Source organism: Lampetra fluviatilis, chromosome 39, assembly GCF_964198595.1.
Source record: "Lampetra fluviatilis chromosome 39, kcLamFluv1.1, whole genome shotgun sequence".
Classification (NCBI taxonomy): domain Eukaryota; kingdom Metazoa; phylum Chordata; class Hyperoartia; order Petromyzontiformes; family Petromyzontidae; genus Lampetra; species Lampetra fluviatilis.
The window spans coordinates 1,863,760-1,878,072 of NC_136313.1; the positions used below are offsets into that span (position 1 = coordinate 1,863,760).

The 14,313-nt window shown below is 48.2% G+C and overlaps 2 protein-coding genes across 6 annotated transcripts in view; one reads left to right on the forward strand and one right to left on the reverse strand.

Annotated features, from left to right (window-relative positions):
• GCNT4 (glucosaminyl (N-acetyl) transferase 4) overlaps window positions 1-3,874 on the reverse strand; it is a 47,196-nt gene extending 43,322 nt beyond the window's left edge. For 2 of the 5 annotated variants that reach the window (XM_078874421.1, XM_078874425.1), the window contains exon 1: window positions 3,650-3,874. The gene's annotated coding sequence lies outside the window, so the exon portion shown is untranslated. Of the gene's footprint in view, window positions 1-3,076; window positions 3,225-3,450; window positions 3,542-3,649 lie in introns of all 5 variants that reach the window. The other 3 variants (XM_078874423.1, XM_078874422.1, XM_078874424.1) reach the window with 3 other exon arrangements.
• Window positions 3,875-3,952: 78 nt separating this feature from the next.
• Window positions 3,953-14,313, forward strand: part of HMGCR (3-hydroxy-3-methylglutaryl-CoA reductase) — a 47,290-nt gene continuing 36,929 nt past the window's right edge. The window contains exon 1 of the mRNA XM_078874418.1: window positions 3,953-4,051. The gene's annotated coding sequence lies outside the window, so the exon portion shown is untranslated. The remainder of the gene's footprint in view (window positions 4,052-14,313) is intronic.

A 14,313-nucleotide genomic window follows, 5' to 3' on the forward strand; every position in this document is an offset into this window, starting at 1 on the left:
GAACACGGCTCGCCATCAGTGGTGTAGAGTTTTTTTTTAAATACATATATATACCGTGCCGCATGTATAAATAGCGTTGTGTGAAACGCTACACGTGTCGGCATTCTGCAGGTGCGGGGGGAGGGGGTTATCGGCTATTTAAAACCCGTTGGCCACGTTCGCGACGGAAAGTTGTGCCAACCAATTTGCATGGAGGCGCGGTGGAGCATCTGAGGTTAATGTCGTACGTGCGTGCCGACCAATTGGTTAACTGTTTAAAACTATGTCTTTTAAACTATCTATCTATATAAACGTTTTCCCAGGTAAGGCCCACTCAGCTATATATCTATTTTTCAGAAGCGACCTGGCTTTCACAAATCGTCGCCCAATGAAGTGGCTTTTCTTCTTATTGGTTCTTTCGGTAAAGTCACGTAGAATGGAAATAATAAAATAATAAAATTAATTATTTCCATTCTACGTGACTTTACCGAAACAACCAAGAAGATGAATTCCTGCAGTCACGAAAGCTTTAAAATCGAAATTTAAGTGGCTTATCATCATATGAAAATGTATAACAATTTGTGACAGACAGGTCGCTTCTCAAAAATAGATATACAGCTCAGTGGGCCTTACCTGATTAAATAACAACTGTTTAGTGTAGTTTAGTTTACTCTCAACTCATGTTTCTAAATGTGGAGGGGAAAAACTGGAGGACCCGAAGAAAAAAAACATGACCACGGGGAGAACACGCAAACTCCAAATATTCAGGCGACGAGGTCAGGGTCGGGATCGAACCCACAACCTCCTGTATGTCAGGCGAGGTGGCCACCGTGGCGAGATGTTTTGGCCTGAGCACAGGCAAAAGACATCCAGCGGCCAGCAACAATCAGCACTGTCACAGTTGTAAGAGATACAGAGCTACTACGTTTCCTGAAATTAGCTACGTACGATGCGAAAGAAGTTCAACGTATATACATTCAAGGTTGTTGTTATTATTATAGGAGCTTGGGAAAGGAGATGACGGGAAGGAATTGTAAAGTGCAGCAGTGTGAGGGACGAAGCAGAGGAGGCACGTGTTGTGTAGCCTGTAGTGTGGTGGTGTGTGGGTGAGTGGATGGGTGAGTGAGTGAATGGTTGAGTGGGTGGGTAATTGAGTGAGTAAATGGGTGGGTGAGTGTGTCAGTGACTGCTTGAATATGTAAGTGTGTTAGTGATCAGGTGAGTGAGTGAATGGTTGAGTGGATAAGTGAGTGAGTGAATAGGTGTGTGGGTGTGTGGGTGACTGCTTGATTAGGCGAGTGGGTGCGTGTGTGAGTGATCGGGCGAGTGAGTGAATGATTGAGTGAGTGGGTGGGTGGGCGGGTGATTAAATGGGTGGGTGAGTGAGTGAGTTGTGGTGACCTGAAGCATGGTGAATGAGATGAAACAGTGAGTCTGGTAGACATGGGTGGAGCAATGAAGGAGCAAAGCGACCATGGCATTTGTAACCATGGTGAACGCGTAATAAGAAGCCGACTTAATTTCCACAATTTACAAAAATAGTTGTAAAATATACTGTGGCCTGCAATATACATAGAGTGTAGCATTGCATGCTATATTAATGGATAGCAATGGGCTTTTGCTTGCTTAAACACCAATTAGTTTTTTTTACACTATGTATGTTATGCCAACATTTCAGACAGCTGTCTGATGACGCAAACGTTTGGCACTGTTTTTCCATCCCTGGACTTTGGGTGGAATTGTGTCGTTCTGGGAACAGGCGTGTCATCCTGCGTATGTAAACACACGCATGGGGAGCGGTCGTGCTGCGGTTAGCACAACGCACATCGAACCCGCTTGTCCCGAATTTTAATCCCGCTCACGGCCAACATCGTTGATGAGCATCTGGACTGGTCCTCCAGGTTGACTCGGCCTAAAATGAGTACCTGGTGCGGTGGGGTGAACATCACGACTGGGGAGACAAAGGTGGCCGGGCCTAGTGCTGGCCACCAACCCCCTTCTGCAGGCTATATGGGGGATTGTATCCTACATGTATTTACTCTACACGGTGTACGGTTGGTTACGTACGGCGCAAAAGAAGTTCAACATACATACGTAGACCTCTCCAGTTTTATGGTTGAGGTCCCCGCATAGATATCGAACCATTGACGCCCGAGCGTCAAGGGTTCGATATCTACGCGGGCGAGACTTCATCCAGCCACTCCGCTTTGAGAAAGAAAAAAATCCCACTTCGGGTGTTACAGAGCCCCAGGTGCCACGCGGGGGGGAGGAGGGGGGCGACAATTGGTGGTGAAGTATGTCCGTGACGCTGCCCGGAGGTTGCCGCGTCCGCCCCTTTGTTACCGAGGCCCACGGTTCGAATCCAGCGCCCCCTCCCCCCCCACGATGAATACCCCCGCATCAAACACTACCAAACTACCAAGTGCCGCCCGCTTCACGGCGGACGTTCCAGATCACGTGGGGTCACTCGCAAGAGTGGGGCCTCATCGTGTGCTGGTGTCATTGTCCAAAGTTTGAAAAAAGTTTGGAAGAGTTATCCGCAAGTGACTCCGTTGGACAGTACACGGCAATAATTGGGCCCATACTGCGAAAACGTGGCAGGACCCTCCTGAAAAAGAATGTCACGATACTCCGTGAGGATTTCCTGGGTAAAGAAGCGCAATAACAACAACAATATTCATATTCTTGGTTCTTTCGGTAAAGTCACGTAGATAGAAATTTTAAATAAATTAAAAAATTAAATAAAATTTTTTGTTAAAGAATAAAATAACATTTTAATTAAATGTTTTAATATTGAATTTTTAATAAAAATAATACATTTAAAATAATATAATGTTCTTTTAGAATTTTTTTTGTTTTTGTTTTTTATCTACGTGACTTTACCGACAGAACCAAGAAGATGAATTCCTGCGGTAACGAAAATTTTAAGTCAAAATTTTACAACAACAATTTTATCATCACCACCATGTAATGATGACCAGATCTGAGAAGCTGCGTGCGTTGTGCGCCCCTCTGCTAAAGAAGCCACTCAACATGAGCTCACCGCCATCGCATTTCAGTCAATCTGAGAATTGAAAACCCCACGGGTTGGTCGTACCTACTACCGCGCAACGCTTCCGCGATTGTGCCGCGCGGCTCTTTCCGAAGTGTTGTCGTGTTGCCCCTCGTGTTGTCCAGCACAATGTCAGTCCAGCGCCTTAATAAGCTCCCAGTATGTGCAGCGTAACGCCAGACGTCCTGCCAAACTGATAAATAAAATACACATATTTGCAAAGTGCTGCACAGACGAGCGGGAAGGCTGCCAAAGCGGGGGCCATGAATCGCCCGAGTTCTGTGATCCTATTTTGGGATATTTGGTAAATTCCATTAAAGAGAATGTATACATGTGGGAGGAAACCAGAGTATCAGGATAGAACATGCGCATGCAAGGGAGGAGAGGTGTGATCCCCGTGAAGATAGAAATGCACCTACTTGCTGTACTGCCGTTCCCTGGCAAGCCAAGGGGATGGTGATATCGCAGCCCAGAATTTCACTCATCTGTGTCATCCACCAACAACCCTGGCTTCAAGAGTGCTGGATAAGCGCGCGGGGCAAGGAGCAGAAAAACACAGCCGCGAGCTTCTACTGCCCTCCGAGGTGGAGTTTGCAGACTCATCACACCTGGACTTACCTGAGCGCTCAAACGCAAACCTTGCAGCGGCCGGAACCCCCCTGCCAAACGGAGCGCTGCCCACGGAACTCTCTGCCAGCTGCCGAGCCGGTGGTGGCCTTGGCCGACTGATCGCGACTGTTCCACACGAATTGGCTGTGGTGGCGCTCTAAAAGCCTCCCTCCTCGCTCTCTCGTAACCATACCGCCCCTGCCTCCGCTGTAATCCAATACCAGAGACCCGCACGCACGCCGCTAGCGACACCCCCCCACACACACATCACATCACCCGCCCACCGCTTAATGCCCAGAGGCTCCGGTGGGCACACACACACAGACACATCGCGAAGGGTCCGTGCTGGTCAGCCAACCAGCCCCGCAAGGCAAAGTGTGCCAACGCCGACACGTGGCAGCATACCGGCAAGTGGTGTTTAAAGCGCGCGCACTAATACACGTGCACTGACACGCGTAGTTGTAGGAGTGTTGTTGTTGTAATGCACACACACACGCGCGTGTTGTTAATGCACGTGTATACACTAGGGGTATACGCTTGTATGAACGCGTGTGTAAGGGGCCGTCCATAAATGACGTAACGCACCTGGGGGGGGGGGGGGTCAGACATTTGTGACGATGTGTGACGAGCGGGGGGGGGTTTGAGAAATGTGACGTCACATCAAAATGCGCAACTTTAAATAAATATAGACAACACGTTCTACTTAATTAAATAGACTTTTTTAATAAATGTTTTCTCCTACAACATCAGAGTGCATCGGCACATTAAATACGCACTACAATGACAATAGTTTAAAGCGATTTGAAGCATATTCTTGTTTCTTTCGGTAAAGTCACGTAGAAGGGAAATAATAAAATAATATTAATATAAAACAACGATTTGAAGCATGTTTAATTTTTTGGGGGGCAGAGCTTTATGACGTCATATTTGAGGGGGGGGGTCTGACTTTTTGTGACGCCGTGTGACGAAGGGGGGGGGGGAGTCAAAAATCGTCCAAAATCGCGTGACGTCATTTATGGACGGCCCCTTAGTGTTGTACATCACTCTTAGTTCGGTTGTCTAGGCTGTTAAAGTTATCACGGGATATAACCCAAAGTCAAATGTCAGAGACATTTCCTCGCCAAATGAGCATTGAGGCAGTAGGGGAAATTCCACATTCCCATGGTGGGGGCTAGTCTATCCACAGGACAACCACTGTTGACTTCCCCACAAAGCGGTACCTATTTTATCTACCCCAGGATGTGAACTCGCGACTTTTCCACTGGGAACCGCTCACTCTACCGCCGAGCCACTGAGCTATTCACTCTGGGCAATTTCCTGAGATGGAGCATCTCGTACACAAGGGAGTCCAGAGCTGTCATGTGACACATGCCTAGCAAAAAGAGACAAAGATCCCCCGTATAGCCTTAACAAACTGTTGGGACAAGTGCTGTTAGCGAGCACCTATGAAGGCCAGCACGTCACACGAGGGGGTGGGTGGCGATGTTTACACGCCGTACCAGGTACTCATTTGAGGCTGAGTCAACCGAAGGGAGGCCCAGGACCGATTCGCGGCACACCGAGCGCTACGCGACGGAACGACACGCGTGCACAGCACTGCCGTGTCACTCGTGGGGTGGAGAGTATATTTAGTATACTGATGATACTATGTAGTTTATACTTTAGTTGTTTACGTGGTGGTTTAGTTACTGCAGCTACAGACTATTAACATTCCTTCCCTTTATTAATGCTTCCCCCTATCCCCTCCCTTTGATGCTGCTAATCCTGCATAATGCACGGGCAAAACATAACTTTAAACCCCTCGCCAAACCTACTTATTTCACAAGTAGTACTCATCGCATATCTGCATTTCCCATAAATATGCAAAATTCCTCTTGATATGCAAATTCTTTTGTCAAGGCGCTCTTCCTCCTCCCTCCCAGCTTAAATATACGCTCCAAGTCTGGGGTGTGTCATTCAGACTCTGTCGTCTCGACAGACCTGGTCTTCACCTGAGGACGGCTGCTTGCGTTGTGGCCGAAACGTCGTGAGAATTATTTTATTATGTTTTATTTTTATTATTTTATTATTTCCATTCTACGTGACTTTACCGAAAGAACCAAGTAGATGAATCCCTGCAGTCACGAAAGCTTTAAATCGAAATCGTGGGGGGTTGTTTGACCATACTTCACCACGCTGGTCAGTGCGGTTATGGTGGTGGTGGCGACGGGGAGGATGGCGACTGAAGGACCCAAACTAGTTCGGATATCGCTCGCCACCGATGTTGGCCGCTCCTTGTACCCACGTGCGAACGTACGAAGGGCCTGTCGCCGGGTGTTGTATTTCTTCGGAAGAAATGGAACGCGTGGCATCCGGGACGTGAACAATGTCTGGCAGGGAGAATGAACGCGCAGACATGTTGTTTCTACGGCCCAGCGCCGAAAAAAAACAAAGCAGTGTTTTTTTTCTTCTTCCAAGTTTTAAATGTTTGATGATGTAAGATGACTGTAAATACACCCATTGTATAATACAGTAGGGAATATAATAATAATGGGGAGATGAAAACGGCTCTGCTTTTTGGTGTGTCGCGGTGATCCATCAGTGGTGGTGGCGACGGCGGCTCTGGGGGGGGGGGGGCGGGGGGGCATTTATCCATCAGTGGATTGACCATGGCTGGTGATTAAAATAATAAAAATAATGTCCTTTATTTACCCAGGAAAGCCTCTCTCAGTTCCAAGACTCTCATAAAGGAGCCCCCCTCCCTTTGGGACGTTTTTCCCAGTTCCGCTAACGAGTGATTGTGTAGCGCAATTTCTTTTACTAATACCCCATTGGTTTTTAAACTAAACTAAAAACTACAAACATTTTTTTTTTGACCAGGTAAGGCTCACTGAGCTGTGTAGCTCTTTTTCAGAAGCGACCTGGCCACAAATGATAACTCAACGAAGTGGCTTGACACGTGGAAATTTCCACCAGCAAAATGCTCTAAACGCACGATTCTAAATGTGGAGGGAAAACACAGAGGACCCGGAGAAAAATCCACTCGACCACGGGGAGAACACGCAAACTCCAAATATACAGCAGGCGTCAGTGTCTGAATCGAACCTACGACTTCCTGTATACCAGGCAAGGTAGTCAACATCTCGCCACAGTTTCTCATAGACATGTCTTATGCTCTTCTCAACAGGTGACTGAATAGAGCAGACGATGGCTCCGTCCCTACTTTGCAGAGGAGAGTTAGGAAAAGTAATAATAATGTAATAATTTAAACTTGTAAGACGCCCACCGTCACAGAATTTCCTCATTCTCGTCGTGAGGGAATGACTCAGAGTCACAATGAGGAACCACAGACAAGCGAGAAGGCAGCCACGTGGTGATCCGGCACTACCAGCAATTGCCAAGGCTCTGCGGTCCTCTATATATTAAGGTGTCATCGGCCAATTCGTGAGCGCTTACACGTGGGAGGACACTGGAGCACCCAGAGAAATCGCACGTGCGAAGGGGAAACACTCTATCCCATAAATACGGCACAGGTGGAGTCCACGTGTGTGCTATACCGCAGGCTCCTGGCGAGTCAATGGGAATAGCACGTTGATGCCCATGGCGAGGGAGTTTCACGACATTTGTGCGTTAATCCACCAACCCTCGCTGCTACCTCCACAGTGCTGGATTACAGGCAGCCACGTGCATAGCCACCACCACCACCGCCTGGCTAATACGTGTACTGAGGTTGTTGGTTGGGGGACATGTAGACATTGTAGAGGCTTTGAAATAATGTGTTTTTTTTTACAATGAATCCCCATGTCTATAATGTTCGTGGGTTATCCATAATGGTTCACTCTGTATAGTGTCGTCAAAACCTCACGAAGTGGTTCACAGCTGAAGGTGCAGCCCTGAAAAGTCTCGCTCACGCCACTGCGGGCAAAAAGCCCTCCCAATAGAGTAGGCCTACAGAGTCATTCCAGAGGGCATTTTGGCCTACACTTATATGATGAAAAGACAATCTTAGAAGGTGAGTACTCATATTTTACCCCACCATATGCGATCTACCAGGGACGAGGGGAGGGTGCTGGGTAAGGGGGGGGGGGAATTCGTCAAAGGAAGTTTCGCCAATTTTTCAACTGCTGCATGGGAGATTGAACTAATGACCTCCTAGTCCAGTGGTTGTAATTGTTACACCCTGACCCTGTCAGTATCCTGGCCAGTAAAAGTTAAACTAAATTATGGAGAAACAAAGAGGGGGTGTGGGTAGTAGGGGGTTTATGTGGATAAGTATTTACCTAAGTGGATGAGTGGATGATCTATCCAGGTGGCAAAAACATCTCCTGGGTCTCTAAAACAAGTGCCACTTCGTTGGGAGACGACTGTGCATATCCTAAAGAAATACTGAGCTCAGCCACAAAAAATTGTATTAAGTTCAACCAGTGCCTCTGGATGGGCCGATGGATGGAGACGAGCGGGGAGACACTTTGACGTTCCGAGAGGCAAAACAATTTTAATTGGTGCGAAGGCGAACGAGGTTCACGTCCTTTGGTGGACGTGTTGCGATGTGGCGCGCGCATCAAATCCCACGCAGCACTGGTACGACCGGTTTGGCTACTCGGCCTCTCGTTTACACCGCGTGCACTGCGCGGCGCGTTCATAGCGGACTTTAAATTGTGGTGATGTATTCCGGGTTATTGTACCATTTGGGAGCATGATTATGAAACCCAATTGGTCCTTGAGTAAATACATCACGCCCTTTATAAAAGGTCCTGCATTGACATGTTTGGCCAATACAATTCATGCACGTTTGCCATGTTGGAAAACATTCAAAACAAAAGTAGCCTTTGAAAAGCCTAATGACAAGCTTGGCAACGATCAGCACCGGGCTTGGAGGGATGGGGGGGATGAGTCAGGTTCAGGATCGGTTCATACATCACTCGACGCTGGCTCCTGATGTTAACCGCGGTCCTGATTCGAACTCAGATGGCCCATGATCAGAACGCGATCTGAAGAACGTGCGGGGAACGTTGTGACGCCCACCAATCATCGTTATGACTCACGATAAGTCCCCCGAGTTCAGATCGTGCTGCACAAGAGAGATTGCGATGACGTGGGCTAGCAGTGGATAGATTACGGCTGATGATCCAGTCCCGTAGCGTTGGGGGGGGGGGCAAATCCACCCCTACTTAAGGACCACAACCCCCCTTCTAAATTCTTAAACAGCACTGTCGTATAATGAAAAGAAACTTGTATTTTACCAGTTAAGGCCAACTGAGCTACTTAGCTCTTATACACAAGCGACCTGGCTTTCACAAATGACCGCACAACGCAGCAGTTTATCGCGTGGACATGAATCGCAGCCACGCGCCCTAAAGGCGCGTGTCTAGATTGGCATCACAGCATTTCCTCGGTACTGTTTAAACACAGCAGAGCCACGAATAAACAGGAACAAAGCAGATCTTATCGTTGCTATGTCCGCCTTACGTTTCACGTTTGTTTAACAGTGTCGTGAACCTTTGAATTGTGTCTATGGCCTCCCGCATTTAACGAGGTAAGCCTATACAGGATTGTGAAGATGGTGACGACGACGATGATAATAAAGTCGTACACCAAATAATACACTCGCAATCTTGATTTGAAGCTTTCGTAACTGCAGGAATGCATACTCTTTGGTTCTTTCGGTAAAGTCACTTAGGTAGAAAATTAATAGATCACGACGTTTCGATCGCAACACAAGCAATCGTCATCAGGTGGGACAACCACGGCAAGAAAAAACTGCTGAAGTAGCAGACACCCCCAGCACGGACACGTGGAGGTCTTGGAGGACGAGAGGGCTTTGGGTGCAAACCAGCTCCGACAACTCAGACCGCAGTGAAACTGGTAAACCAAGGGTGGCACAGTCGGGTTTTTTTACAATCGGGTTTAATTGTCTTTTTATATTAATCCCGATCATCTGAGATTGGGAGAAATCCGGTTTAATTGGTTCTAATTGCAGAACCGACCTTCGCAAACTTCTCAACGATGGGCTTCATCCATTCCAAGCTAAGGAACTCACTGGCGCCCACGATTGTGCAGGAGAAGCTCCTCGTGTTCATCACGACCAACCTGCCCGCCGCATTCTACGACTACCCCGTGCCCGACGGCCCCCCCGAGTACGATAGCAGCACCGACGAGGAAGCAGCCTAAGCCTTGGATCAGTCTCGTATTCATTAAACCAGGTTTTAATTCCCCGAAATCGGGTTTAATTGTATTAAAGGAAAAACCCGATGCCTGCCGCTGGAAAAGTTTGGGTTTTTTCCACCAATGTGGTAAACACAACCACCAATCTTACCCTACTCCCCCAACCACAGAGCAGGCAGGAAACGAGATAGCCACGCCTTGGCCATACTAACGTTGGTGTATGAACACACACGTGTTTGCCGTGCATTACAGTTGTACAGTTTCCACACTCGAACTAAGGCTCACGCATATATTTTTAACACGGGGAGGGATCCTTGTTCTATAACCATCGGGTAGTGTTGGTTTCAGCAGGCCTGAATCCTGTTCAAGGTTTGTTGAAACCAATTCAGGTTGCTTGCTGTTGAGGAACCAACGCTGTTTTAGTGTTTAGTTTGTTGTCCTTACCCCCCCCCGCCGCACCTCCGATTAGCACGGTTGGGTACGTGCGGTGCAGAAGAAGTTCAACGTAGAATACGTTGAACGCTGCTCGTAAGATTCGGAAGACCGCGCGATTTAATGGATTGTGGAAAATATCATCTTAACTTGTTTCGCACGTGGATAACTAACCCGTGATTAGGCGGTGTCTGTACTTGCCTTTTAGCGTTCCAGTTTCCCTGCAGGGCCGCGTGGTATTTCAAAACGCATCGCCAATGCCCCGAATGGGGCCCTGAGTTCTAATTCGATATTTTCCGGAACACTGCCACTTATAGTGCAAAGCACGCCCATACATTGACAAGCCGATAATATTGCGTGGCACGGTATTCCTATAATCCTCCGAATTTGTTGGTTAAAAAAAAAGATTCAATGAGGGTGAAATACGGAGCGGTGGATGTAGCAAAATTATTAGTGCAATTAGCATTATTTACTTTTCTGGCTTTTAGCTCCGTACGTTGCCTATGTGAGCCCGTGCCATCCCGTTTAAAATGCGTTTACACTTAAAAGTCAAACCGACGAGCAGAAGCCTTTGTTTAAATCCGCTGCAGTATTTGGGGAACATCTCGCACTGGAATGTGAGCAATTAATTTAAAATGAGTAATTATATAAATAACGAGGTGTCCCGTCACTGCGTACAGGACAGAAGATTGCAATGTTTGAGTCCATTGCCATCATCATCACGCTCATCCAAGGTCACTCCACTTGGGGATGAAGGGCTTGCAAAGCAAATGCCATCTCTCACGACCCTGCGATGTGCTCATTCATGGAAACTCTCAATGTTCGCTCCATCTCCGTCGGCGCGCGTGCTTCCACTCCTATACACAGCACCTGCTGCTTAGCAGCGTCTCCTGCCGAAGCCCCAATTATATTTGCCCATCAGACTATTGGATTTCCACGCCAATGTTATTCAAGGGCATTCGTAGACAAAATACGTACTCTGTTGGGACATCCAACAGTGCGTTGGCACCCTCCGATGAGCACGGTCGGCTACGTACGGTGCGAGAGAAGTCCAACGTGTACACCAGATGTCATTGACACGACGAGGGCCGATTCAACACAAACACATTATCCTGCGGAGGGAGCTGGTAGGAACGTTGGGTTGCTCGGTCAATGGCCAGGGTCAACGGCGGCGTGGTGTATTCCGCAAATATGCCCGACTGTGAGGGCGGGCACAAACCGGCGTGAGTAGGTTAAACGTTGAGTTTTATAAGGGCACCACGGGGTGACCAGCCCCTCCCTCCCCACCCAGCCCCACCCCCCACCCAGCCACACCCCCCACCCAGCCACACCCTCCCCACCCAGCCCCTCCCCACCCTCCCCTCCCCACCCAGCCCCTCCCCACCCTCCCTACCCAGCCACACCCTCCCCACCCAGCCCCTCCCCACCCTCCCCTCCCCTCCCCACCCTCCCTACCCAGCCCCTCCCTCCCCACCCAGCCCCTCCCTGCACGACGGACACAATCATCCCCTGTGGGCTGGTGTAACCAGGAGGTTCCTACCAGTAAAAGGTAACGTTCCTCGGACACGTAGCCCACGTCATCGTATCCCACGAGACTCCCGCAGTTTGCGGTTCAAAAATGCAGTCAACGTCAATCATGCACTGCCGTAGGCTCCCTTTAGGTTTAAATATTCTAAGCCGTGCTGTTGTAATACACTCCGCGATATTGATCGTTATATACCTGCAACATTGAAGAATGTGATCGGGTTCCTTGCTGCAATGTTTAACGATACGATTAAAAGTAAACAATATCAAAACAATTACCGCTCAAATGAGCATTGAGGAGGCGCTCATTCTCTGTTTACAACCCGGAACCAGTGGTGGATATTCCACGTTGTTATGGCGGGGACAAGTCTATCCATAAAACAAACCGCTGTTAACTTCTCCAAGCGCTGGTGCTCGTCATGCCGACCCCGGGGGCTATGATGGACTGAATCGATTACCGCGGACCTAATATATCGCACGATAAATTGCGATTTCGCTCTATCGCAGAAACGAATAAACATGCACGCACGTGGAGGAATCCGATGAGCTATGAAGCTCTTTCACAGATGTGCAGTAGGGGCGGGTCAGAGCGCTACAACAACAAATACAAAGACACTGTAGGAGTGTAAAGTATAGTAAAGGTGAGCAAATCACTAAAACAAATACAAGGAAACTATTTTTTATTTTACCAGGTAAGGACCACTGAGCTTGTTAGATTCTATTTCAGAAGCGACCTGGCCACAACTGATAGCTCAACGAAGTGGCTTAACATGTGGAAATGTATATCAGCCAAATCATCGAAATAATCTAAACACGTGTATTTAAATGTGGAGGGAAAACCCGGAGGACCCGGAGCAAAACAAAATCCACGGCACCAAGGGGAGAGAGACACCGCAAACTCCAAATATACAGCAGCAGCAGGCGTCAGGGTCGGGATGGAACCCACGACCTCCTGCATACCAGGCGAGGTAGTTAACATCTCCTAGCCACCGTGATGAGATAAACCGAAAAACTCCAAATAAACAGCAGGCGTCAGGGTCGGGATGGAACCCACGACCTCCTGCATACCAGGCGAGGAAGTTAACATCTCCTATCCACCGTGATGACGAGATACACCGAAAAACTCCCAATATACAGCAGCAGGCGTCAGGGTCGGGATGGAACCCACGACCTCCTGCATACCAGGCGAGGTAGTTAACATCACTCGTTACCAGTGTTGTGCTGCAAGTCGGAAGCAAGGCAGCATCGGCAGAGTTTGACTTCTATGTTGGGGGTCGGGGTGTTCGCTTTGAAATCTTCTCTGGCTTTCTGTACCGAAAATTTTCGCAGTATTCACTCCCTTGTTTTGTCATTACATGTCCAGGAAATGTAACTGGCCATTATTTTAATTAAATTATCATACATTTGTAGTACTTGAGATAGGCGTCACGCGCTGGAGTCGGTGTGCGCGCACGCGGCGTATAGTGAGAGCAAATGAGGACACAGGGCGCTGATTGGCTGGTCGTTGTTGTTGTCCCAATTGAGGTGGCGTGATATCTGATGGTAGCAGGGGGTAATTAAGGGTGCAGGGCGCTGATTGGCCGAGAGGGGTTGTTGCAAAAACATGCCACGTGGCAGCGGGGGCTGGGTGGCGAGTGGCGTCGCAGGGGATGCCCAGATTAATTGGGAATTAATTGGTTCGGGGATAAAGTCAGGGGTTTTTGGAGGAGACGGGAGTTCGCGCCTGGGAGGAGACAGATGATGGAGAGTCGGAGCAGCAGAGTGAGTACCAGGATAGGGTAGCAGTGAAGAAGCGTAGGCTAGCAGTGGAGAAGTGTAGGGTAGCAGTGGAGAAGTGTGGAGTGACAGTGAGACGACGAAGAGTAGGAAGCGGTTGGAGCGTGGGAAGAGAAGCTGGTGTAGTTATGACGGAGTGGGACGGCGGAGCTGATAAAGAGCAGCCAAACTGTGGCGGAGAGAGTGGAGAGGAGAGTCGACTGAGGAGTGAGGTGGAGCGAGTGAGGCCGGCGGAACGCGGCGAGCGAGCGGAGAGAGGAGTTGTGGATCGGCGTGAGCGGAGGAACATTGAGCGATGTTGAAGGAAGGAATGTTGAGCAACATACGCGAAATAAAGTAACGAGGAAAGACAAGAAGCTGTCGTGTCGGTTCGAGCACTACGCATTTAATTGTTTTGTACCCTGCTATCTGTAATGTTACACATCTGGTCAGTACATAAAACAAAAAATATCCTTCATAAAACCGTATTTATCTCGGTTATAGTTTGCTTTGTAGGGTGTTAATTGTCCAGCTTTCACATCCATTTATAGTAACATATCTAAGCACTATCCGGGAACAATCCTGATCTTGAACACATTCCCAAGTTATTTAGTTCCTTTAGACTGTCAACCATTCATCCTCTAAGATTCATTGACACTCAATGCTTAAGTTTTTGCTTTACCATTGCTGGCTTCGGTATTCGTGTAACAGCTACATGCATTGCTATTTTTCTCATCTTTACAACCGATGTTACGTGGCCTGATGGAATTATGGTGATCAAAAGTGTTTTGCATTCATGGTAATGGCTTAAAAAAACG